The sequence below is a fragment of the Cupressus sempervirens genome, chromosome 8 (assembly GCF_028749045.1).
Source record: "Cupressus sempervirens isolate cs-2001-9-10 chromosome 8, ASM2874904v1, whole genome shotgun sequence".
Classification (NCBI taxonomy): domain Eukaryota; kingdom Viridiplantae; phylum Streptophyta; class Pinopsida; order Cupressales; family Cupressaceae; genus Cupressus; species Cupressus sempervirens.
In genome coordinates, this window is record NC_143125.1 from 623,870,793 (window position 1) to 623,895,119 (window position 24,327).

Consider the following 24,327-nt stretch of genomic DNA (forward strand, 5'->3'; position numbering starts at 1 on the left):
AGGAAAATTTAAAAGGATATTGATGTTGAGCTATCCCACATAAAAGTGAATTAATGGTAAATGGCTAAGTACTTAGTATATTTTATAATACCATAGATTAACTATTTTTAATATGTTCACATTGACATTCAATAGTTATATGTTTATTAAATACTTATTCATCTATTTCCCTATTTCAAAGAATTTCTCTTTCATAATTTCACATTTCATAGTAATTGTACAAAGTAGGTAAATACCCTATTTTGACTTGCACTTTATGGAATTGATATGAGCAAGAGAAAAAAACTCACTTCTTTATGATAGTTGAATGGATTACAAAATTAGAAATAGGAAAGATGCAAACCAAAACATTCCCTTCTATGGTATACTTCATTTAATTATTCTATTATTCTTTTTATTTATTTCACAATGAAATAAAGTAATTTGTGAACATTAATTTCAAGATTAGTTATAAATTTTCCTCTTTGCATGCTTCTCAAAGAGAAAAATAAAATATTTTGATATTAGTGTGAACGATGTGATCAATAAATGCATTGAGCATGTTAAGATGTATGGAAATGATCTAGAGGAAGAAAAAGAAGTTGTTTTTTTTGAAGAAATTATCTATAATCTTGAACTATTTATATTTAATATTTATGAAATTATGGAAATTATGTTCTAAAATATCCAAAAAAGATGTGGCTGGGATTCATTAGATTCTTCATTGTTCTTATGAATTATATTTCATTCATATTGGCAAATGCATGGTTATTTTTCTTGATCACATTGATAGGTGAAAATAAAATCCATGGAATAGATTATTAATTCAAATGATAACCTATAGAATTCAATCTAAAAGTTTGAGGGAAGAAAATTTTCATATTCTAGAGATCACTGCAATACAAATGTTTGATGGAAGAAAATTTGCATAGACTAATTCACTACAATCTACAAGTTTGAAGGAAGAAAATTTTCATATCCTAATGTATAAATAGTATAGTTAAGACTATATATTGCACATGATTATGTCTTTAATTAGGGTCTCATTGTTAAATATTTTGATGAAAATAGCTCAAAATCACTTCTATTTAATTTCTTTAACATAGAATTTTATGGAGTTTGACAAATAATATACTTATAATTATGTAGACACATCCCCAAATACTTCAACAAGAGAGGTGGTTTGTATGTAAATATTTGAGAAAAAAATATCACGGGAAACCTATGTGCATGTAGTTCAAAATGGGATCATGGCACTAAGATCAATAATCCAAGCCATGTTGATTCAACAAATCAAGAACAACACGAGAAACTATAGAAGAAGCACAAGAGTAGAAAACATCAAAACATATGCAACTAGTGGTTAATAAGTTTATTTAATCTCAATATGTATAGATCGTTAGCCTTGCCACTCTCTTGGATACCTACCTATGGAAAAGAATAGTGTGTTGAAAAGAAAATTGAGGTATGTAATGGAAAGGGAAGGCCATTTCCACTTCCTTGACTATAGTCATAGACAAATATCCAATCTGTTTTGTTTAACATGAAGCTACCCCACTTGTAAACCTATTCTATATTAGGCTTAACATTTTAAAAAGAATTTAATGTATACTTTACACTTATGCTTTGATACATATTTAAAAACTGAGAAGATTGCTATGTATTTTTAGATAGGATTTATGATGGCATACTTTTTTGAATGTAAAATTTATCAAATGTAAAACATATAAAGCAATCAACAGAAGTTTGATACTAGGATTTTTATGCAAAAACCCAATTTGGGAAAAACCACCAACAACATGTCACCACTCTTTCACTCTTTTGAAGTGATCTCTATTAGGAGTCAACCCTAGGAGATCCCACAATGATGGGTTCCACTTTTTGACCAATTTTGATACTAAAATCAATATTTTTGAAATAAACCCCACATTCGAGTGACTATATCTCTAAAACTATGAATAATTTCAAGATGATGTACTCTATTCGTATTTTGTAACCATATTTTTTAATCAAAAAATTATTTAAGTGAAAATTTTCTTCTCCTTCGAAAAGTGGTACATATGAAAAATCAATATTGTAAAGAGTGACAGTCTATTTGACATGCATAACCTTTTTTCTAGAAATGATAATGAGGTAATTCTTTCAGTGTTAGATTTATAACACCAATATCTAGAGGATGCATTTGGTTTGATTCAATTCGGTTGAATATTGTATAGTTTATGGAGTTTTGAAGTGACATCAATTGTAATTTAGACATATGTTTGTTTTGACACAACTAACTTGAACTCAATTTATCATAAATATTTCTTTTTTTAATAGAAAGCTATATCAACAACCTATTTCCTAGATATTTTTCTAAAAAAAAATTGACCTAATTTATAAATTTTCTCAAAGTGTTGAAGTTAGTTGATGTTCAACCATTAATGAACCTATAATGAGTTAAACTCATACTTGAAAGTCTTAATGAATATAATATGTATTATAATTATAATCATTGGAAAGCTTGCTTCGAGTAGCACAAATTGGAATTTTTTATTTTACAATAGAAGATCATTCAATCTCAATTATGGGGGTCAACAAAGACAAATTTTTTTATTTTTTTCAGAAAATAGCACCAAAAATTTGTAAATTAAGATGCTCGCACAAACACTATGCTCACATGAACATATTAGACATGTTCATACGAATGTACAAGAAAAAATAATTTGACAGTCAAAAATTTAAATTAACATGTTTGTGCAAACATACAAAAAAAGAGAATTTATTAAGGCAAGTGTAATTTTTTTTTAAAATCTCAAATGGAAAAATGGGGTTTTAATATCAAAATCACTGTTAAAATATGTTTGCATAGACATGTTAATAAGGTATGTTCATGTGAACATACCTTATTTAAACTCAATATGTTCATGCGAACATATAATTGTTTTATGTTCGTGCAAACATAGTTAGTATATCCACACAAACATACACAAAATTAAATATGGGAATTTTTCATGATTTCATGATTTCCTTTGTCGCCCAAAAGTGTTACTCAGTATTGTGGGTTCACCCCCTTGTTAAAGGTTACAATACACACTATTAAATGTGACCTGGTTAGAGGATTTAATCACCATGTTAGAAGAGGCCTTGGTAGAGGACATTGATCATTCCATTTAGAATGTCACCTTGTTAAAGGATTTACATAGACTATTAAGTCCTTCAAATGACTATTAGGTAAGCCTCTATTAAAATGATTACAATACAAATTGTTTACAATGATTAAAAAGAAAAAAATAAGGTTTTGATCTGTATAACTACAACTCACTATCCAAGTTTAGATCATTGTTTGGTTCATGTGTTGATTCACTAATAAGCTCCCTATTGTCATCTCTATTCTTGATTTTTGTCATGCCTGACCACTACTTCGGGTTTTTCTGCAAGTTGGGACCTTGCTATTATAAGATTCCCTTTAGTTGTTATGTTTGTAATTCTGAAGTACTTGGTTATATTACTGTCTTTGAATTATGAGATTGATGTTGAACGTATTTTTTGTTTAGAACTATGTTATTAGCAATGAATGTGATTTAGGATTTTGTGATTTGAACTAGCATATTGATATTTGCATGTTGATGGGGTATCGATTATGTTCATTATGTTTTCAACTCATTGTAAATTGCATTTTGTGTTTGAATGCTTTGGAAAGAAAGTAAATATATTGTATGTTTAATTTGAATGTTAATTTGCTAGATATATATATTTAGAATTTGTCTTTGCATTTACGTATGTGTGACTAAGAAGGGATTGAATTATTTCTTTGGATTTGTTTTCAGTTTAGCATATAGGCATATGTTGTAAAGGGAATTAAATACCTTATATTTCATATAACCTTGAGATGGTTTTCATTACATAACTTGTATTCATTTTGTTTAAAAGGGTCTAATTACTCTAAGTTGTGATTGACATAAACATTTCATTTTTTTTTTTAAAGGTTTAATTACATCTTAAGCATTAAGGTAACCCTAAATGGGTATCGATTGCAATGAAGGAGGAAAAACATAGTCATTTTGTTGGAAGCCAAACATGGCGGTGGCTTTGTAACTATCTTGCACACAGCCTTGTGAAGTGTAACAATTGACTTGAATGCTTGTTAATGAGGATTGATGGCACTAAGAGTTTGGTTAGCTATTTCTTGTTGTGAGTCAGGTTTTTGCAGAATATGGACTAGAGACTGGGCCGCATTTCTCTACTTGGATGTAATCATGTTGCTGAGGTATCGGCTTAGTGTTGGTTATTATTGGGATTCTTCTAATACATCCCATTGTGAAGTCATTTGCGAATTATTATTGTGTCAGCTGTGTGGAGATTGTTATCAATTTGATTCGGCATTTGGGGCTTTGGCATTGAGTTGGATTGTAGAGCATTTAACATCTTCAGTTTTCACATAGGGGCAATTTCTTACCCTACTCTCTCTCTCTCTCTGTTTGTAATTGCAATGTTATTTCAATTGGCATGTTGTAAATGGTTATGAGTTTTACATATTGTGTATTGACACTCAAGGATGGATATGTGCAGAGCATGGCGCTATGTGCAATGCTTAGCCCTGCATATACCCATCTTTGAATGTGGATTTATGGAGAAATTAAGTCGGGTGTTACTTTATGTATATATTTGATTAGGCTTTGCCCTAACCATACATTCTTTCCCCGAGTTGAACTCGATCAGGTTTCATATTTGCAATTGTATGTATGAAAAGTGTTTAAGATTTTCTTATGGGTAGTTGGCTTTGACAGGGCCAAGCTTTGTGGAACCCATATCTTAAAATATTTAGATATGAGAGGTTTGGCCATAGTCACAAGCTTAAATTTGGTTGCAAACTCATGACTGATTAGGGCACGATTACTTTTTTTTATGATATAAATGATTAAAATGAGGGTTATGTCATTGTTTTAAAAGAAAATAATATGTTGAATCCTGTAGCTTGGTTAATTTATATATTAAAAACAGTAACTTAACAAACAGTATGTGACATTTTTGGAAATGACATTTTGTCAAATAGTTAAAAAGAAAGCTCGATTCAAACAAGAAACTCCCTATGACAGCATAAATTAACCCATTATATATGATGGAATTGAGTCATAAGTCATTGTAGTTTGTTTGTGAAACTGTTCATAACTGAATAAGACATTATTTTTATAAACAAAGTCAAGGATAGATCCTATTTTTGTAATATTGACAGTGTCATTATGTGAATAGTTTGTGTGCTTCTTATAGCTTAGGGATTTGCATCCTAATTACTTTTGGTTACTGGCAAGATGTAAGTTACTTTGCATTCTTGTGAAGTTCATGTTGAATGGATCTCAAATATTATATTTTTATATGCTGTTATGGTTATAGCTGGGTGGTGGCTTATTATCAAATAGTGGTAAAACTTCTACAAACATTTGAATATTCAATGACATTGCAAAGGATCTTTTGTTAAAGCTTTGGCTGCATTTGGATTCAATTATATTTAGTTTAGGCTATGAAGTATCTTAATAGCATTTAGGGATACAGATATATTCTAGTTTATGATTGAAATGGAAGTTGTTTCATTTGTGAAGCAGATTTATAATATATGTTTGATGATTTGTCAATTAAAGTAAGAATATCATATTTGTATTGTTTAATTATCTTGGCCAATTCGAAGGATAAGCTTAGTTTGTTATAATAGTCAAGATAAGTAGTATAGTACTATGACTGGTAAATATCATTAAACTGGTGTAACAGTTTAATTATATTTACAAGATTGTAATATTATAGTATTTATTTTTGTTGTTATAATAACCTAAGTTTACTTTCAAAGTTTGGTAGTAGAAGATGAGATTTTAAAAGATGAAGAATGTAATGTCATGTGAAATCTGACTGTTATTCATTGCATGTGCATTCTTAGAATATCTGATTGATGTGAATGTTAAGGATAGCTGTAATGAACATATATCAAGGTGGCTGAATATCAATTTATTCTATTCAATTAATTAATTCAGTGATAATTTTAAAGATGAATTGGGTGGGTTAATTACATACAAAAGATAATTGGCCTTACCTATGACTTAAACTAGTAAGGTTAAGTACGGAGAACAAGGCAAGTCTCTATTGCATCATTTCATGAGTACTATAGAGAATCCCACTGTGTGTTGTCTATGGGCTTACCATATACGGATGCAGTATCTTAGCACCATAGTGATGACACCTCAGTATATATATGGTTCATTAACTAGTTATTCTTAGTGCAAGTTTAATTTTGCATTGTTAAGAAGATGTTACTTCTTGTATAGTAATTTTAGAATTGCACTATGTTATGTGGTTCAGATATCTGCATTATGGTTTTATATATGTTTATTCTGACATGTATGCAGGTCAACTACACTTTTCAACTCAGTGTGTACTGAGCCCTCTTTGTGTTGTGTTGCATTTTTGTGTATGTCTCAAGTGTTCAAGTCGAATAACTAGTGCTAAGGAAGACTGTTGAAGTTACTTCTTAAAACTAAATTTGATATTTGTAAAGTCCATATGTTGGACTTAGGCGTCTTTGAATGATATTGTTCTTCATTATTGTATTGAACTCATTATGTATTAACTTCATTATGGAAATTTATTTAGATGATATATTCTTATATTTTGAGGTCTACGAATTGAGAATGATTTAATCGATGTACTTGTTCTTGTAATATGATGATTAAATAAAAAAAATATTCATTGGTTCTTTATTTTTGTTCATAGTTTTTATCTTTGTTTTGTGGAGCATTACAATTTTCTTGGCAACCCTTCAAGAAATCAATCTTCTCCTTTCAACAAAACTTAAGCCATCTTCTCAAATTCACTTATCAATATTAGCAGCATCTATGCAAGCAATCTCCTTTTGTTTTTGTTTTTCTTTCACACACTTGTGGTCACCCTTGTGTGTCTTTGATCCACCTTTTTATGTGTGCCTCTCTCTCTCTCTAAGTTCAAATCTATACCTCTTTAAGTAGGTAATTCTTGCTTTGTCATTTCCCATAGTCAACGTAGATTTTAGGGTTTACAATCTAGTTCATCAAGTTCATTGCATCTGTTCCTCTTCCTTAGTTTATAAAATCTTCTCATCCATCAAATTAGATCATAGATGCTATACCTAATCCTCTCTTTGAGTTTGATGATTCAACTCATCAATCTTATCTTCAACATAGTTTACATCTCTCAAGAAATCGACTAAGTCAGCTAGAAATCATGATCTTCTAAAATTTATTTATAACACTGTTACTTGACAATCACTAAGTTCTAACACTCGGTCATCACTTAATCACTCAGTCATCATAAAACTTATGGCTTTACATCAAACTTATGGCTTTACATCAACTATCTTGCTTGGTCGATATTGATGTCATTCAACACTAGATTTTCTCAGCCCTTAATGTGGCTCAGTTGACACCAACATCACTCGATATTCCTTAACCTTTTACTCTATCGCTCAACTTAGCTTCACATTCTTGACATAAACAATACTTTTTTTTTATCGAAGTCTAACTAATTAAATGTCCATTGTAGCTTCCTTTCCATAACTCAACCTTTCCTCTAGGTGCTTTTGTTATGAGCAATTTCTTAAATCCTCTTCATCAATAAAATAGATATGACATTTAGATTAGGTAACAATATGTCTTATCAGTAGATTTGACATCAATGAAAAACAATAATTGTTCCAATTGTAAGTTTCCAACAATATCAAATTTTAAAATTCTATTTTTAGTGATCTTTTTATTTTATTATTATCTCTATTCTTGAATATTTAAGTTGTAGTTGAAAATGAAACTTACAATATTTAAAGGTTTGAAACAATTCAAATGTGTAGGAACCAACATACATTCTTTAGTGTTAAATCAATAGAATTTTATATCCTTTAGTTTTTTAAATGTCCCTTTTGAAATTCAATGTGGAGATTAACTTTGCTACAAAAAATTTAATGAAATCTCTTGAAGCTATTTTATGTGGGGATGTGTCTAAAAAATTCCATGATGCTTTGAGAGTTTTTGATAGAATTTTCTTGCAACATATCACTACAAAATATTTCATTATGACAATTCATTTAGTACTTATTAGAATGCTTGACTTTTTGAGAAATTAAGAATGTTATGGCATCAATCAATTCAAAATAATTCATTTTCTCATTGTCTTTGATCATGATTCAACATGAGAAGTAACATAGATTAATGTTTTTATAATAACAACATAAAAAAAATTATTTGCTTCATAGCACCTAAAAAATTGCAATTCTAAATTTAATTTCTAGGTATCTTCATTAATTTCTTATATTTTTAACTTCATCATAAAGATTTTACTATGTCTTTGGATATATTAAATCAACCTTCTACAATTACCACATTTCAAATTAAGTAAATATTTAAACTCTTAAGTAAATTTGATGCAGTTGTTCTCACAAATTAAAAGCTCTCCATGGTATCTAACATTCCACTTTAAGTTCACATTTAAATATACAACTTTCTAAAATCTTACTCCAACACACTAAAGACAAGAACTTTCACACTTAGACCCCTTATAATATGATAAAGAATAAATTTAATAGATTTTTATAAATTATTTTGAACCTTTGAAATGCCTTGTAAAATAACACGTTTGAATTGTATGTTTGAATTTCTTTTCAATATTTATTTACCATTAATAAAAAGGGTCTATTCATCAAAAAAAAATCATCAAACTATTAATGATCACAAACAGCAGCACATACAGGAAATGCATTTGCTAACTAAGAACCTGAAACCTAGAAGTATGCAAAATTAAAATATATTCAGATAAAAGATAAAACTCATAAGAAGCGAAATTTATATTAAGTAATAACTCGTATAATGCCACAGAATCAACGAGAGAGAGAATCAGCGTCAGGATTGTCTATTTTTCTTGTGCTGTAGAAACCAAACAACAAATCCCGTGAATATGAAAAATGCAAGAGTAGTTATCCACATCGCTGGAGTAAAGGGATGCAGGAAGGCCCAGGGCTCACTTGAATCCTCTGAGTTGGCCACCCCCATTATCAGCCCCGCCTCTGTGTAAGGCAGTGTGAAATCCACATATTTGCTCCGATTCGCAATCACCCCTATATCTCCTACAGCAGCATCAAAATTCTGTTTCATTTTATTCGATTCAGTTCCTTGTATAGATTAACATTTTAAAGATGAAGCAGTAAATAACTTAAATATCAGACTAAGAGGTGTTCTCTAAAGTAACAATATTAAATGGGACAGGTTAATTTCTACATAAAATGAACTAAGACAAATAGAGTCAAACTTTTTGTTTTCTAGTGATTTTTTGAAAATCGATCAATGGGAGGATATCCACCTACATATTAAATAGTTAAAAAAAATTCCTTTGTGATATTTAATGATAGTGGTTAAACTGACCTGGAGATAGACCTGGTAGACGAGGTCGTCATGATAGCCCTTATCGATATCGCCAGTTCCATAAGGTACCAAATCATAGGGGATCTCATAGTCCAATCTTTTGAGCACCGATTTGAACACATCAATACAGAAGCCTGTAATCTCATATGTCTGGTTGACATGATTTGGTTTTACACTGACGAATTGTTGAAAACCTCGCTCCCAAGGCACTTTCTTGCCTGGCAGAGGAATCTTCCACTACTACATGTTTTGAAGACATTTTCAGGCCCTTCGACCCTGTCCATGACCCAAGTACCTTGGTACTTGTGCCGACAACATTTATTATATCATAGGAGCACTCCGGAGGTTCTCCGGTCTCACGACTTATTTTAACATGGCCGCTGAGGTCTACAAAGTTTGTCTTTAGGTTCTCATTACGCAATTGCTCTCCGCCTTCATAAACCCTCAAATCCAATACCTTGGTGCTTTTAGGTGCCTCTGAGAAATCACCATTGAATGCATTATTACGCAGGAGAAGGTCGATTGCCATAGCAATCGCCCACACTGTATCATATGCAACAATCGCTCGGCTATTTAATTCCAGACTTGGTATTTCAGGATTCTGGATCGTGAAAAGCTCCTTCCAACGTTTACCGAACTCTTTCAGCCTTGGAGCGTCCGTCAGTTTGTGTCTTCTCTTGACACCCAGCACGCCATTCATAGAGAGGCGACAAGTAACGTTGAAGAAGTCTAACAGACTCGCAAAACTGTCAGTAATGGTCCAAACATGTGAAAAATCAAACTATTGCAGTCATTAATTATTAATCTCCTATCATAAATGATTATTAAACTGCTGAAAACAAATTCCCACCTCATATTGAAAAATAACACAACTGCAATTTCACTTATAATACGAAAAGAAATGAACAACACAATGAACACAATATTTTCAGACAAATTGTCCCTAGAAAAACCCCTAAGGGAAAACCAGTTCTACAAATGAGAAATTATATTAAACTTCAGCAAATCAAGAGATACAAAATTCCTTGCCTCTCACTGGCAAAACTCCGACAACCTCCTAATTTCTCTCGCTGATATTCCCCACTGCTATTTCACGCTAACACTGCGCCCTTGCTAACACTGCAAGACTGTTTGCTAACACTGCAAACGTTTCTCCAAAACTTCTTCATCCAAATGACCCAATGACCCCTTTTTATACTACTCCTGTTGGTAAACCAACGACCGATATTAAATCAAACCAACGGCTGAGATTAAGACAACTCGACAGCCAATAATAGAATTTGTTGCAAGGTGTCCAAAAGGGAATATCTAAAATTAGTAAATAATAACCATTTACTAATTCTTGGCAAGTGGACAAACAGCTATCCAAACCACCCATAAATACTACTGCTATTCATAGATAAGGACGAACAACTGTCCAAGCTATCCATAAATACTATTGCTATTTTCGAGTCAAAAATAACAGCTGTCCAACTAACAATAATTAACACTCCCTCTTAGCGAGGAAGCTGTTCTGCATGACACCCATCTTATCTCTAAAAAAGATAAATTTGGCCTTTCCCAAAGCCTTCGTCAGAATGTCTGCTACCTGTTCCTCTGTACGTATGTACTCTGCTGAACAACTTTCGTTTGTACACAATCTCTGATGAAGTGATATCTAATATCTATATGTTTAGACCTATCATGAAACACTGGATTCTCAGACAACTTGATGCAACTCTGATTGTCACAATGTATCACAGTACTCTCAACCTTCTGACCAAACAAGGCTACTAACAACTTTCGAAACCATATAGCTTCACATGTCACCATGCTAGCTGCTATGTATTCTACTTCTGGTGAACTTAGAGCCACAGACTTCTGCTTCCTGCTGAACCAAGATACAACTCCTGATCCCAAGCTGAAACAACACCCTGAAGTGCTCCTTTTGTCTGTTGTTCTTCCTGGCCAATCTGCATTAGTATAGCCTATCAACCTGATACCTTCACTTCAAACATATCTGATCTCATACTCAACTGTATCACACAAGTAATGTAACACATGCTTAGCTGCTATCCAATGCATTCTCTTTAGTTCAACCATGAACTGACTAAGAGATTTTACTACAAATGCTATATCAGGCCTAGTGTTAACCAAATACATAAGCGAACGAATCAACTATCTATATAAAGTGGGATCTACATCTTTCTCCTTAGATGTATCTACCTTCTTCCAATTCATGATCATGGGTGTAGACATGGCTTTGCAATTCTCCATCCCAAATTTCTTCAAGATTTCAATGCAATATTTCCCTTGACCAAGAAAAATCTCCCCATCTATCTGCCACACTTCCATGTCTAGAAAGTAGTGCATAAGTCCTAAATCCTTCATCTTGAACTCTTCTGCAAGGTTCCTCTTGCAATCCACTATGAGCCCTATTGAACTTGTAAGAAATAGATCATCCACATAAAGAACAAGAATGAGAATCTCACCCCTAACCATCAAGTAGTAGAGGTTAGCATCTGCTTCACTATTCACAAAGCCCATTTTTTGCAAGTATGTATCAATGCACTCATACCACGCTCTAGGAGCCTGCTTGAGTCCGTACAATGCTTTCTTCAATCTGCACACATGGGTCTCTTTGCTGTGTGCTACAAAGCCTTCTAGTTGTTCTATGTATACCTCCTCCTTCAACTCACCATTGAGGAATGCTGTCTTGACATCCATTTGATGGATTTGCCATCCCATCTATGTTGCAAGTGAGATTACAACTCATATAGAAGTATACCTGGCAACTGGAGCAAATGTCTCCTCATAGTCTATTCCCTACTTCTGAGAAAACCCCTTTGCCACGAACCTAGCCTTGTATTTCTCGATGCTACCATCTGCATTGTGCTTTATCTTATAGATCCAGCGTGATTCAACTACAGCCCTACCTATTGGTCTAGGTACTACCTCCCACACATCATTCTGCATTATTGAAGAATATTCCTCAACCATAGCATCTTGCCATACCTGATGTTCTGCAGCTTACTGATAGCTAGAAGGCTCACTATCTACCAACTGACTAACTAATGCCACATAGTCATTGAACTTGGCTGGTTGTCTTCGCTGTCTAGTACTCTTCCTAGGAGCTCCCACAAACTCCTGAGTATCCCTTTGTGTATCTGGAACCACATGGTTCCTGCTGCCAACTGTAGAGGATGAAATGTCAACCTCTAAGTCTTCTAGATGCATTTCCTATTGCACCTGTTGCTCCATACTCTGTGAATCTTCACTAACTGAGTCTACACTCATACTGGTAACTGTACTTGAGCTTTGCTGCCCTTGACTTGGTCTTGGAGCTTCTATTGGCTGCTCACTCTGATCATATGCTGGCAAATCTCTAGATCTCATGAATGCCTTGTCCTCCATGAACTTGACATCTCGTCTGACAATAACTCTTTTAGTCCCCAGAATGAAAATCCTATATGCCTTCGAGGTCTCACTGTACCCAACGAGGTCTCACTGTACCCAACAAAGTACCCCCTCTCTGCAGTCTGATCTAACTTTGTATGTGTATCTCTAGGAATATGACAATATGCCAAACTCCTGAATATCCTAAAGTGACTAACATCTGGCTTCTTCCCTGTGAAAGCCTCCTCTGGTGTCATCTTCCCTAGCACCTTGTGTGGAACTCTATTCTGAATATAGACTGTTGTATTACACGCCTCTGCCCATAACTAATGGGGCATGTCCTGGTCATGTAGAATAGCTCTTGCTACCTCCGATATAGAATGGTTCTTCCTCTCAGCAACTCCATTCTATTGTGGATTGTAAGGAACAGTCCATTCTCTCTTGATTCCTTCTCTGGTGCAGAACTCCTGGAAGACATTTCCTTTGTACTCGCCTCCATTGTCTGACCAAAGAACCTTTATCTTCTTTCCTGTCGAGTTCTCCACAAGAGCCTTGAACTCTTGGAATCGACTGAAAACCTCATCCTTAGTCTTCAAGAAGTATATCCAGGTCTTTCTAGAGAAATCATCAATAAAAGTAACATAGTACTCATATCCTCTGAGAGATTTCGTCAACATTGGTCCACAAACATCTGAATCTACTAGATCAAGAACACCCTTAGATCTGGTGTCACTCCTTGGAAAAGATGCTTTCGCAAACTTTCCCAACACACATCCCTTACATACATCGTCATTCTTTGTGCTCACCTCTGGAACACCTGTCACGGTCTCACGAAGCAATCTAAGTGCTCCATGATGAATATGGCCCATCCTCCTATGCCATAGCTCTCTAAGATCTCTAGGATTACTGTTGCTCATAAGTTCCTTAGGAGCATCAAACTGCAATCTATAAAGGCGACCACTCCTAACTCCAATAGTTATGGGTGATTTCCAATCCTTGTGCTTAATCAACACATGTGTCCCTCTAAAGAGTACATTATACCCCCTATCCTGAAGAACAGATACAGAAATAAAATTCATACCTAAGCCTGGCACATATAACATATCATGAAGTGGAATTATCTTTCCATTCTCCCTCTGAAACTGAACAGTCCCTTTCCCAATAGGGTTGAGTTTGGACAAGTTTCCCATAGAAATCTGGATGTTGGTGTCCTCCTCCTTGTAACTAGAGAAGTACTCTCTAACTCCTGTCATGTGAAATGATGCCCCACTATCTATATACCAAACACACTATGAGGTTGAGCTAATCATACAAGCTATGAGTGCAAACTCATCTTCCATTCTACTGGAGAGTTCTTCTGCACTTGCTGAAGCTGCCACCTACTTCTTACCCTTCTTCCTCTCTGGGCAATCACTGACATAGTGGCCAAACTCATGACATCCAAAGCATTTGACCTTAGAAAGGTCCTTCTTCTTCTTTTCACTTTGTGAATTTGATCCTTTGCTAGATTCCTTCTTTGCTTTCCCTTTACCCGCTAGGACAACGTTCTCTTGTTCCACCTCATTTTTTTGACTCTTGTTGGTCCTATTGACAAGACTTAGTCTAAACTCCGACTGAGTGAAATCAGTCCATAGTCGATCCCAACTCGGTAAAGTATCTCGTCCATTGACAACTTGAACAAAGACACTCCATTGTTTAGTAAACTCATTTAGGGCTATTCTCACTAGCTCATGATCACTAGGGCTATCTCCAACAGCTACTAACTCATCCTTGACAAGTCTGAGCCTGGTGAGGTAACTTGTGACATCTTCTCCCTGATTCATCAGGGTATTCTTTAGCTTCTCTCTGAGAATCAACTTCCTATTGGTGGTAGCATTTTGGTACATATTTAGAATGGCATCCCACATCTTCTTCGATGTATCTAGCTCCGAGATATGTGGAACAATATGATCCTTGACACCATCAAGGATAATCCTCCTCACTTTGGCATCATCCTTCCTATATGCTGCAAGCCATGTTGCATCCATTGGTACAGGTACACCACTGGTAGCATAATCTTTGATACCATTCTCTTCCAACAATAAAAAAATTCTAGCCTTCCAGACACCAAAATTTGAGGCACCATCCAATCTATCCTGCTCTCTCAAACCAGTTGAAGCCATCTCAAGGGTTTAAAGAAATAATAAATCTAAAGAGATCAAAATTTCTTTCCTAGGGAAAAACTCTTCTACCCTTAACAATGCTCTGATACCATGTGAAAAATCAAACTATTCTAGTCACTGATTATTAATCTCCTATCATAAATGATTATTAAACTGTTGAAAACAAATTCTCAGCTAATATTGAAAAATAACACAACTATAATTTCGCTTATAATACGGAAAGAAATGAACAACACAATGAACACAATATTTTCGGACAAATGGTCCCTAGAAAAACCCGTAAGGGAAAACCAGTTCTACAGATGAGGAATTATATTAAACTTCAACAAATCAAGAGATACAAAATTCCTTGCCTCTCACTGGCAGAACTCTGACAACCTCCTAATTTCTCCTGTTGATATTCCCCACTGCTATTCCATGCTAACACTATGCCCTTGCTAACACTGCAAGACTTTTTGCTAACACTACAAACGTTTCTCCAAAACTTCTTCATCCAAATGACCCAATGACCCTTTTTTATACTACTCCTGTTGGTAAACCAACGATCGAGATTAAATCAAACCAATGACTGAGATTAAGACAACTCAACAGCCAATAATAGAATTGGTTACAAGGTGTCCAAAAGGGAATCTCTAAAATTAGTAAATAATAACCATTTACTAATTCTTGGCAAGTGGACAAACAACTGTCCAAACCACCCATAAATACTACTATTATTCATAGATAAGAACAAACAGCTGTCCAAGCTACCCATAAATACTACTGTTATTTCCAAGTTAGAAATAACAGCTTTCCAACTAACAATAATTAACAAAACATACTCACTACTTACCATACCCAATTTATGCACCTCGGAAAATAAGTCAAGGGACATATCGGGATGCATATGCATAATGAATACTCTTGTCTCCATCTTCATGAGATCATTCTAAAGAACGCTTCTTATTTCGGAGATATCCGGCTGAGGAGAGAGGCCAACTTTGAAAACAGTCTTTTCGTGGACATCTCACAAGGCATCCTCTAAGGCATCTATCATTGGACCTCTAATTATAAATTGCAGTTGTCTCATTGTATTCAAATTATAGATGCCATTTTCCATGTAAAGCTTGCATTATTATTATTAGAACTTGAAAACAAACATCCCAATAAATGTTATGTTATTTCGACTATGACCCGCAGGGCCGTTTGAATCGATAGTCATTAGTCGATGAATGTGTCAATCTAATTCTACCAACTACACTACAACAATGTCAAATATATATATATATATATATATATATATATATATATATATATATATATATATATATATATATATATATATATATATATATATATATATATATATATATATATATATAGATATATATATATATATATATTTATATCTATAGTTTTCCACCATTCATCAACCACTTCACTCCTTTCATATTTATGATTGTCTCATTATACAAATTACCAACCATGTGATATTTTTGACCTGTGCATATTTGAGATTTTTCATTTTCCATATGGTAATCTAGATGAGTGAGTTTTGGGAAAAAAATCCTTCTAGTCCTCTATAGAGAGACATATATAATCAATTTTTTTGTCAAGGCAATACAGGTTTGAGTTTATTATGCAACAACATAATTGTGTATTTTATCTTTTATTCTATCTTATTCCTTGTCTTTTCCCACCAACATTGTTGTATCAGAGTAGGTTGAAGGAGACCATTGGAGATTGCTTAGAATAGATGGTGCTAGTTTCGAGAAGTACTCTAGATTGCTAAATCTAAGTAGCCATTATGCTATTAGTGTTTGAGGAAAATTAATTATTGAAGTGTCTGCAACTAGAATCCATATTAGATCAGTCATTGATTTGCATATTAGAAAATGTTTCATATGAGTTTCATTGTCTCATAAATAGTCTTAAGAAGTTTCATTGCTCAATAAATATAAGAGCAATAGCTTTAATATTAATTTACCAAAAACATTTGAATGAGAAATAAATAATATAGTCTATGTGTAAGTGAATAAATTGTGCCAAGAAATTATTTAGTGATAAGTGAAGCATAAAGGATTAAAATTATTTTTGTTAGTAAAGGTGTAAGGTGAATTAGTAATATAAAAAATTAAGTCAAGGTAAGGGAAATTAAAATGAAAATATTTTTTAGGTTTCAAGGGTTAACTAAATTTCTTGAAAAGGGCTTTGAAGGGCTAGATATGAATCTAATCTAAATGACAACCAAAGAAGGGAATTGCAAAAAAATAGAGAAAAAGATAGAAAAGCCATGATGTTCATACAAATAGCCATGGAAGAATTAGAAATGCATGTTCAATTAAACAAGCTTGACAAATTTTGAAAAATGCATATCAAGGTACAACTAAGGTTAAGATTTCCAAATTACAAGCACTTAGAAGAAGTTTTTAAAATTTACAAATGAAAGAGTTAGAGTTAGAAGATAGTTTTTAAGGTAATGTTATGATTATTGTTAATCAAATTAGATAGGTAGGAAACATAGAGAATAATGGGGATTTGTGAAATGAATTTTTGATAAATTTGAGAATAATGAGGAGATTGGTGCAAATAAGTTGACTAAATTAATTTTTTTTAGGAAGGTAAACTAGACAAGTTTGTGGAATCGAAAGAAGCCTAAAATGAAGGCTGACCTGAATAACAAGAAGCTATAGAACAACTATCAATTAGGAAAAACTATAATTAACCCACTTCCTTTTAATTAAAAAAACCCCAAACTAAAGTGTCCCAACTATGAGAAAGAAAACTACAAATAATATAAACACATTATAATAAATTTGAGTCCATAGAAAACCATTAACAGAACCCTCATACATTGAGTGTTGTAACAATAAGAATAACAAAAATTAAAACTTAAACTAAAGGGGGGACTAATTCCCCATGTTGTTCTCTCTCTTTTCTAATTTATCTAGTATCAGTTGGAGCTAATGATCCACCAAGAACTTGTAAAGTGAACCGATAGTGTCCATTCCCATTACAGAAGTTAGGCCATCTTTCTCTACATGCAGAAGGTGAAGCGTGGAGACTATCAAATACATCACCCTCATAAAAAACCTAGTGACCTCATCAAACCTTTACTCTTGGATATCCTTCTTTCCCTCCATCCTTTTAAGGTTTCTATTAGTTACTCCCAAATATTCATTTTCAACACCAATAGGTAGGCACTATAGGGTATCCTTCTTAAGGGCTTGATCACCTTTCTTGGTAAGATCTTGGTGGGAGGTGAGAGTATCCTCTGTTATATCAGGCATATTATTCTTATGAGTATCAAAGACATGAGATAGAAGGGGGATCAATTGATTAATATCCTCACCCTTTCATTCACTAACATTTTCTTCTTTGAACTCTTCTCTAACATATTTCCTCTAGGAGCTCTTGCTCTTCTATGTTTTCTGAGGTGGTTTGTGCTTACTACAATTAGTGGATTTGGTGTTGAGGGGCTTTCAAATTAGGTTCAAGAACAACATTGACCCTCTTCTTCTTATTATTTCTTAGGGATCTCCTCTTTCCATCTTTAATTTTAACATGTGAGCCCACAATCAGGACATCACTCTCCATTTTGATTTACTTCAAGAGGGCAAGTTTTGGGGTTTTGGTTTCCATAGTGGACAACACCCTAGTAGAGTGCAGGGTAGAGGTAGAAAGAGATGGATTAGGAAGAACCACTTGCAAATTTATAGGCTATATTGGGCAAAGGTTCTTATGAAAATCATACAATTTATACATAAAGGCCTAGAGTAGGATTTCCCTTTCTTAATCTTCTCCCTAACCCTAAAGATGTTGTCTTCTATAGAATGTAGAAGAAAAAGTGGGAAGGATATGAGGTCACAATTTTGAATATTATTTTTAATATGGGGAAAATGGTAGTAGTAGAAAATCTAAAATCTACCCTCAAGCATGAGATATTGCATAATAGCATAGCATACCTCTTTCTAGTGATCTAGAAGCTCCATTTTGACAAACTCACCATAATTACACAAATGGCTTTCTACAGGTCAGAAAATTTAATTGAGATTCATTTCATTAGTGACACAGGTTTTCTTCCTAAATTTTTTGCCCTCTTAGGAGAAAATACCAACCTTAGCTATGACATCTTTTTTGATCTCAAACAAGATCCCATTCATGACTATCCTCTTGTTAGTCCAAGAGTTCACAAATTGCATAGACACCCCTTCATCACATCCTTCAATGCACTGCATAGAAAATTATTGAAAATATAAGAGGAGTAACTGAGAGGGGAGGGGTGATTCAATTACCACAAAATAAATCTCAGATCCCTTAGATGTCAATACAAATCAAAATATAAAAATTTGATTAAACTATATTATGTTGATACTTGGCAAACACACAGACACTTAGTTAACACTAGCAAATATTGTAACTTGGCAAGCACTGAGAATTAACTGTAACTTGGTAGTTACTAAATATAATAATCTTAATGTGATTAACTATGATTAACCTTGGATTTAACTTAGTTTCATACACATAAAAGAAATAGAATGAACACAAGTGATACCAAGATTTTGTTGGATACAATTGATTAATTGTGTGTTATCTTTGATGTTACACAAATGTCATATTAGTTGATAGTCAGTGCATGTTGAGCTCACTTGGTCATTGAAGACAATTTTCCTAGTCTACCAAGCATTCCTAAGTTTACTCTATACAAAAGGCAGTATCTACCCAACTCACTTGGCCATCGAAGGAAGTTGTGCAAAAAAGAGTGTTGACTAATCTCACTCAGTTAATGAAGGAAAAGTTGAACAGATTTAGTATTGACTGAGTTAACTCAGTTACCAAAGGGATTTTGTAAGTTCACAATGTTAACTAAGCTTCTATTGGTTAACACAGGAAATCACTTTAGAATCAATTTCTACTGAGTTGGGTTGGCTACCAAAGGATTTTCTTATTTTGGCATGTAAAGCTTAATTATTTTACCTATTGGTTCTAGCTAACTATGGTAATGAATATCAGTTATTCTAACTTGTATTTGCATCGATAAATTGCATTCATCATAAAATAGAAAATACAAAAATATATCTCTTTTGTCATTACATTTAAAAAATCAATAGATTGTCCAGAATTGGTTTCAACCAACAAAGGCCTCATTGTGAACATACACATTTAGCTTCAATTAAGCGAACCTAGTAGGTTGAAAAGACCACCCAGAACCTTGGGTTTGGTCCTCAATCAGTTTTTCAAGATAGGGGTTCAAATGAATCCCTTCCATTAAACATCATACAAAATGACAACTCAACATAAGTGGTATTAGAAGGAGAGCCTAAAACCATTCAGATAAGGAAAATAGGTTGTCATTTGAAAATTCTATAGTTTTCAAATATTTAGAAAAAATTTCATGTATAACTATCAGAAGGTGTATAGGTGCCCCTTTCAAAGGTGTTCTTTTTAGGAATCAACACAAGTTTGAAGATCATAATCTACCATCTCCATTTTAGTGCACTTTAAGGTCTTCACATAGTGTACTTGAGTTCCTAGAACTTAGTCATTTTTGTAAGCTACATAGTGATAAGAGGATACCCAAAATTCTTCCACTCCCATTCCAAATCTTGTCATCTTTAGTTCTACCTCAAAACAACCTCCACCTATTGTTCCACATAATCCTCCACCAATGGCCTTCTTTGAAAATGTAGTAGATTCACCAATCAACTTGCAAGGTGCATTCAATGACCCTCCCAAGAATCCTGAGAAATTATGCCCAAGGTTCATCTATGGAGAGACATGAAAAACTAAGGATCATATCAAGGTCTTCAAAGATATATGCAATTGAAAATAGATTCAACAAAAGAATATGGTCCTCTATTTATTCCCATACACATTGGGAGATGTTTCCTTCAACTAGTATGTGAATTTACCTCTAGGATATATCCAAAACTGGGCATCCTTTGAAAAATTGTTCCTACATCAATTGAAAACATTCATCAATCCAGAGATGATACATTATCAATTCATATCAATCAAGAGGGACCCAACGAAAACCATTTCATTTTTCAATCATCTCTTTCACATGGCATACCACAAGTTGGAAACACCCTACACCATACTAGTTGAAGTTGCAATCGAGATTTATCTTAATGCTATGGATAACCTCACTACTATCTTCCTAAGGAGAGTGCCTCCTATAGACATCAATAGATTAGACAAAGTCTTCAAAGAAGTAATCACCTTTACTAGACATGCCAATCCTAATGGAGGTGGATTGATGGTTCCAACCCAAGCTAGTACAATAATATCAACATATCCTAGTAGAGCACAAGTGATGCATAGTCAATTCATTCCACTAACTCCAAATCCACTACAAAAGGCACCAGTTACACCAACTCTAGCCATAACTTACCCAAGATATGAATATCCAAAATCTTTTTTCTTTGAGAAAAGGCAACAATGCTTACTGAGATAGAAAATAACATCACAACTGAGTTAGGAAAAATGAAGAAAACCATGTCTCAGATTACCAATGAGATAACTCAGTTGAGGTTGTCGCAAGGGAAGAACAACAATTTTCAAAGAATCAATGTAAGACCTTAAAAAAATATATATGGTAAGAAATACAATATTTTTTAGCAAAAATAATAATGCACGGGATAATTTTAACCCTCTAGTTTTCAATAAGGGTTTCCAAAGATAGTATTGCCAATAGAATACCCATCCAAACAATGGAAATTTCCCTACAGATAAAAATATTAATGCTCAATTTATGAACATCAATTAATTTTATACCAGCCAGAACATACCCAATGATAGAAACTCATATTTCAATGCAAATCAAGAAGTGAACCAAAATTCACTAGGCAATAACAATGAGCTCCCTATGCAATTCAACACTATGATATTAGAATCTTATGATTCTCCATAGAATCCTAAAATGGAAGAGCAAGTAAATGATGAATTTACTTTTCCATTCAGTCAAGAATTAGATCATCAACCAGAAGAGATATTTTTTTTTTAGAATGACAATAGAAATGTTTACGATTTGTAGACTTTGAAAGGAATCCATGACTGATGAGATTCCTCTTGTGTTGCAACTAATGCCTCCAAATCCAAGAGCTAATAGCAATCCAGTGCCTATATGTGAACCCTATGTTGGACATCAAAATAAGAACTAATGAAATATATCCATGATACCAAAGAATCCTACTTGGTCAACTAAAAAGTATAGTGTAGTTGAAGACTTAAAAAGGATGAAGGCCAATATATGCTTGTTTGATATGCTACAAAACTTTCCTAATCAGAGGGGATCATTTTTGAAGACTCTTGATCATACCAAGGTAATGACTACTATAGGTCCTTAGAAGACAATATCCCAACAAGTTAACACTTCTAAGGCTATGCCAACCATGTATAAAGACAAGGAAGAAGTGCCTCCTTTCTTCCTCAGTATTAGAATTTTTGGAAAAAACCTCCATAATTGTCTTATAAATTCAAAAGCTTCCTATAATGTCATGCCACTTTTCATAACTTAAAGGTTGGGAGGCACCCCTGAACATATGAATTGGATAGTAATTAATCTTGATAAAATAGAAATAAAAGTTATTGGGGTATTGAAATATGTTGGAATACAATTAACTACAGACCTTGGAATTCAAGACATCTTAGATATACATGTGGTGGAAATTTTGGAAACATATGGTTTGTTACTTACTATAGAATGGACTCAGTGTCTAAGAGGATGGTTCTCAACTAATTTCACTCAACTATGGTTACCTTGGAAAGGGCCAAATAATCAGATCAAGATATACACTAAGCCAAAGATAAAGACAATGATCATAAAATTTAATGCCCCAAATGAAGTAGCATTTCTTCAATCAAACTTAGGATCTTACAAGGTGATGGCTCTTGACGTAGCTCCAATTAAAAGAAAAGAAAATCTTAATAGAGAATCCATGAATGCTATCCCAAGAGAAGAGGTTGTGACTTAGTTCATAGACAACATGGTTACAAATTTACAATGCTTGAGTGAAGAAGCAGACCCAAGAATTTTTCTCTTTCTAGGATTCTATAGGTTACACAAAATAAGTCATTCAAAATTTGAGTGCTCACATTACCAAGAAGTGATTTCTTGGGTATTGACTTAGATAATGCACTTGAAAAATGGTGAAACTCAAAGTGGGATATAAAGGAAAATTTAAGTTCCACATGCATATACGAAGTCACAAAACATGATGAAGAGGAAAATAAAGATCTTAATGCATCATATATTGACATCTCTTTAGATGGTGAGGCTTTTTCTTGTCCTCCACCAAGGATGATTAAAGTCCTAAGGAGAAGATGTTTTGTAAAATTCTAAGGATGGACCTTAGTAGTTTTTAATCTTAAGCCAAAAATTGTTAAAATCATAGAATTGATTGGGGAGATTTAAGATGAACAAGAGAAACAAACAATCCCCATATCAAAGGTAAATAAGGGTATCTCACCAAGTCCACCACGTGAAATATTACAATGGATCCCAAATAAATAGTCTTTCAAAGTTCAAGTGAAAGAAAAGCTTTGAACAAATAAACATAAGTCAAGAAAGCCAAAAGATCAACCAATATGGACACTCAAAGTTTGATAGCTCCAAATGCAAATTAGGAGCTGGTGTAGGTATTGAACTAATTAATCCCAAAGATAGGTCATTTTATGTTGTGTACCATTTATAATTCAGTTGTACTAACAATATTACAAAATATGAAGCCTTGATTCATGGACTACTCTTTACATTAGAGAAAATGTCAAATCTCTCATAATTGAAGGAGATTCTCAATTAGTGATTAGACAAGTTAAATCAATCTACTCTTTCAATAATAGAAGACTACTTTCTTAGTGAAAAGGAGTTTGGGACTTGATGGAATATTTTGAGGTGCTAAACATAAAGTCCATCCTGAGAAGGAGAAACATGGTAGTTGATGCCCTTACAATTTCAGCTAGTGCATTACAACCTGTTGAAATAAAAAAAAATCAAAAGGAATTTGGTTGAATTTGTGGTTGCACCATCTATTCTAGATAATATTACTAACTCCCAAGTCTTCCAATATGACCAACATATTCTTGAGTTCATTATGTGCAATGGTCTTTTCAAAGGATAAGAGATTGATGATACTCTCGATGATAAACCTTGTTGGATACAATTGATTAATTGTGTGTTGTCTTTGATGTTACAAAAATGTCATATCAATTGATATCCAGTGCATGCCAAGATCACTTGGTTAATGAAGATAGTTTTCCTAGTCTACCAAGCGTTCCTAAGTTTACTCTATACAGAAGGCAGTATCTATCGAGCTCACTTGGACATCGAAGGAAGTTATGCAGAAAAGAGTGTTGATTGAGCTCACTTGGTTAATGAAGGGAAAGTTGAATAGAGTTACTATTAACTGAATTAACTTGGTTAC

General features: G+C 33.5%; 1 pseudogene; it reads right to left on the reverse strand.

The window, feature by feature from the left end:
- Window positions 1-8,867: 8,867 nt before the first annotated feature.
- LOC149543987 (glutamate receptor 2.7-like) lies at window positions 8,868-16,124 on the reverse strand (annotated as a pseudogene).
- Window positions 16,125-24,327: the final 8,203 nt, after the last annotated feature.